The following is a 4,802-nucleotide window of genomic DNA, read 5'->3' on the forward strand; positions in this document are numbered from 1 at the left end:
ACTTAAACCCAGGAGGTGGACGTTGCAGTGAGCTGAGATTGAGCCACTGCATTCCAGCCTGGGTGACAGAGTGAGACTCCATCTCAAAATAAATAAATAAATAAATAATAATAGAAACACAAGTGTCCCTATTAGAGGGAGGGCAAACAGTGTCTCTACACCCAGGGTGCCTGTCACAATAAATAAAAACATCTCCAATCACAATTTTATTTTACCTACATAATAACATTGTGAGGTAGGCTTGGCAGGGATAGTTCCCATTTTATGAATGAGAAGAAAGAAGTTGTGGCTTATAGAGATTGGTAAGGTTGACATCTGATCTGAACTTTTGATATCCTTTCTCAGTCTTTGAGATTGAGATTTGGATTCTAGTCCAGCTATCTATCTCCTCACTTGTACCAAACACCCTTTTTACACATGGGCAGAGACCCAGAGAAGTCACCATAAGTTTTCCACTACAGAATTTATCTATTTTATTTATTTGAAACAAAGAAACCACAGATTTTGTTAAACCCTGGGAAGGTAGCAGGCACTCACTGTTTTAACAATGCTGGCTGAATTACACACTATTCTATTTCTCCTTATCACATTTTTTTCTTCCCCTAATAACTTGAGGTCACAGAATAAAAATTTGAGACTATACAACAGGATTTTCTTAAGAGTCTTTGGCTGTCTTGTGTTCTTGACTCTCAGCTTCACAAGAACAAGGGTTGGTTCATTCCAACCAGCTTCCCATAGTAATCTCAAATATTTCATGGCCTTGGTGCTGAGGAAAAGTGCACAGAGCAGAAACTTTTCAAGACAGCGCAGCTTTATCAGAGCTGATCAACCACTGGACAGTCAGGAGAGATTCCTGACAAGAGATTCAGCCAAGTGAGCCTGAGGTTTTCACTCCAGCCACTGTCACCACAGTTGGTTCTTTCTTTTGGTAATTTGATCTTCCTTACTATGTCAAAATCTTGAGGTCCTCATAACTCCACAACAAATACAGTCCAAACATAGTTTTAAACTTGGAGGATGACTTCCACTTGCAAGTTTACCTCTTAGATACTTGAATTTGGAACAGCCGTGATGTCTATTTTTTGTCAGTATCTTGTGTCTCTTATGGGAATTTCCCCAAACCCTTCTCTTTTTCAGTCTCTCCTTACACAGACTGCATGGGGCACATATAGGTGCACAGTGCTGCCCATGAACATGGAGCTGCTGGCTTGACAGCTTAAAACAGACGAGCAATTGTAGAACTTCCATAAACCAATGTTCATGGCAAAGTGGAAATTATTTGCCAATGTGAACCAAGTTAAGAGCTTAGGTGGAGTATACCAAAATAAGATTCATCTCGTTTTAAAAAACAAATCAGATCATATGCAATAATCTGGAGATCAGGAAATTCAACAGTTGGAAACTACTTGTGATGGAAAATGTTAACAATGTTCCTGAACTCTACATACAAGAAAGAAGTGAAGGAGAAGAAAGTAGAGTATGGAACACAAAGCAAGCTGCAGTCAGGAGTCGAGATTCCTGAATTCCAGCCATACTTGTGCTTAGTTAACTACTTAAGCTAAGTGTTTTTGGTGATAAAATTAAATCTTTTGACTCGGTGGTTGCTAAAGTCTCCTTCAATTCAGTGATGTTATAAAATTCGTGACAGGAAAACCAATTTTGTTTGTGGCCATATTTTCTCCCTTTGGTCTGATTGCAACTTCTGAGATCCTAAGTAAAGCCTCATTAGCTGGTGTTGAGAAGGTTATTCACAGTATCCCCTAACCATCTTCAACATCTTGTTCTGTTCTTTTTATCTTCTCTCCTTTTTACCCTCAAGGAATTTGAGACTACACCTGACACACTTATAAACTGGATATCCAGAGAAGTGATACATTTTAAAAAACTGAAATCACCTTTAAACATTTGGGAAAATGTATTTAATTCTAGGAAATGAAAAACCAATCTGACTTACACTTGACTATGCATAATAATTTAAAGGCGGCAAGGATTGTTTATTGGAGCTCGGAAGAAAAGGTAGGCAAGAGCTATATTTATGTGCTTATCTTGCCTTTAAATTAATTCCCCCTCCCCCACTTCTTGCCTGAGCCCTTTGGTTGCCATAGAAACTGGCATGGCCTCCAGCTGAGATTCCTGTGAGACTTAATTGCATTCCAAATTTCATAAACTCTCTATTAACCTTTGCCTGACAGATACGTGTATGATGCAAAATGAGTTGCATTAATGGTTTAAAGTGATTTATACATTCAGGTTTCGTGTGCCTAATGTTCTCTTTCAGTCAGCTAAACATACTTATAAATAATTGTGATAGTGTTATTGTTGATATGTTTCTTTTTTTATAGAAATAAAATATGTCTGTGTATATTAATATATATACACATAATATATTAAATACCAGATTTAATATATACATATCTAAAAGCTAAGGGCATTTTTAAGGGAGGGTTTAGAACAGAAGCTGAGTACATCTGTATATATTTGAATATATATAGATACAGTATGTCTTTATACACCTTTCTCTATACTATACATGCTTGCACGTATCAGGCATTGTACTTAGCATTTAACATATGTTAATGTATTTAATTCTCATAACAACTCTGTGTTGCAGGTACAATGATTGCCACCATTTTACAGTTGAGGGAACTCTAGAGAGACTTAAAGAGTTAGAAGTCCCACAACTCCTAAGTGGCAGAAATGGGATTGGAATCCAGACCTGTTTGACCCTAGAGCCCTTAAGCCTTCTGTGTTAGTTCGTTTTGCATTGCCAGAAAGGAATACCAGAGGTGGGTAATTTATAAAGAAAAGAAGTTTGTTTTGGCTCATGCTTCTACAGACTATACAAGGAGCACGGTACCACTATCGGCTTCTGGTGAGGCCTCAGGAAGCCTACAATCATGGCGGAAGGCGAAGGGGAGCAGGTGTGTCACATGGTGAGAGCCAGGCTCGTTAAACAACCAGCTCTCACATGAACTAACAGAGTGAAAACTCACTCATTACCACAAGGATGGTACCAAGCCATTCATCAGGAATCCCATGACCCAAACACCTCCCGCTGGGGGTCACCTTTCAACATGGAATTTGGAAAGGACAAGCCTCCGAACAATATCACATTCCCCTGTGTATCCATTTGGTGAGTTCCCAGGCAATTCCTCTAGAACCCATTGTGGGCTGTATGTAGAGTTCCAGAAAAAGTCTCATTTTCTAGGGGAATCATTCATTCACTGCTGTCATCAGATTCTAGTCTTGGGGAAGGGGAAATGAATAAATAAGACAAAGTCCTTGCTCTCAAGGAAAGTGTGGAGTGGGAGTGGAGGGTTAAAAGAAGGGAACAGACATGTAAGTAAAATTTCAAGTTGCTAAGATTTACGAGACAGATGTCACTAGAATATAGCCCCAAGCTCACTACACCATCATGTTCAAAGGCACAATAGTTTAAGTGTAGAATGACTGAAAAGCAATTTCAACTCTATGGAAGGTTCTTTAAGAATGCCAAAGCACAACAGGGTCAAAATAATTTAATTGTACATTTAAAAATAACTAAATGTATAATTGGACTGTTTGTAACACAAAGATAAATGCTTGAGATGATGGATACTACATTTACTCTGATGTGATTATTATGAATTGTATGCTTCTATCAAAAGATTTCCAGTGTAACCCACAAATATATACACCTACTATGTACCCACAAAAATTTAAAAAAAAAAGTGCTAAAAGCAGTCTCATTTATACAATGCAACAAAACATCCACTTCCTCTCCTACTTGCATGCCTCACATCTGCAAAGTTGCTATGGTACAGAGGTACCCTTTTGGCATAGAAATATCTAACTATTCTAGCACCGTTTGTTGAAAGTTCTTTCCTCTTTCACTGAAAACTTTGCCAAATTCTCCCTCAAAGTTGGCTCATGCAGGATTCTTTGATGCTCTCCAGTTCCCTCTCAGGTTATCTTTCTACTATATAGATCAGCATAGCCTCTCTGATTGCTTTAACCATTTTTGTTCTTCCATTACCTAAAGTTCATATCATGGAGAATCGCTTGTAAACTGGTCAGAAGCTGAGTTTTCTATTGAAAGGAGGGATGGATTAAAGAGAAGACAGCAGATATGACTCAATATCTTTAAAAAAAAAAACTCTTTGCATGGAGGAATAAACTGAGTGCTGTGAGAATCAGAGAAGGGCAGCAGACATTCTCACATGGGGAGGGCGTGAGAAAGATTCACAGAAGCTGAACTTGAAGGATGAGGGAATGTTTTCCAGGTGGTGAGTGGGAAAGAAGCAAGGGAGAAACATGTGCTGAAGTTCATAGGCATGCATAGACATGGTGTATTTGAGGAATGGATGATTCTTTCTGAGATAAATCCCAAACATGTAAAAGCAGGAGGAAAATATTAACTAGCCATTTTATAAAAGCAAAGAAAGTGGAACTAAGACGATCAGAGAGAATACACTGCAATCTTTTTCTCTTTACTGCTAAGGGGATAGAGGCCCAACAAATGCATGTTACCTAAATCCTCTCATTCTGTAAGACTACTTGCTTTGAAAGCTTGCAGCTGCTTCCTCCAGCCCTGTTCAAAGGGTCCAAGGGCATGGGGTCTGTATTAGTCTGTTTTCACACTGCTGATGAAGATATACCCTAGACTGGGCAATTTACAAAAGAAAGAGGCTTGCTGGACTTACAGTTCCACATGGCTAGGGAGGCCTCACAATTATGATGACAGGTGAAAGGCACATCTCACACGGTGGCAGACAAAAGAGAGCTTGTGCTGGGAAACTCTCCTTTTTTTTTTTTTTTTTTTT

This window comes from Colobus angolensis, unplaced genomic scaffold, assembly GCF_000951035.1.
Source record: "Colobus angolensis palliatus isolate OR3802 unplaced genomic scaffold, Cang.pa_1.0 Scaffold361, whole genome shotgun sequence".
Taxonomy (NCBI): domain Eukaryota; kingdom Metazoa; phylum Chordata; class Mammalia; order Primates; family Cercopithecidae; genus Colobus; species Colobus angolensis.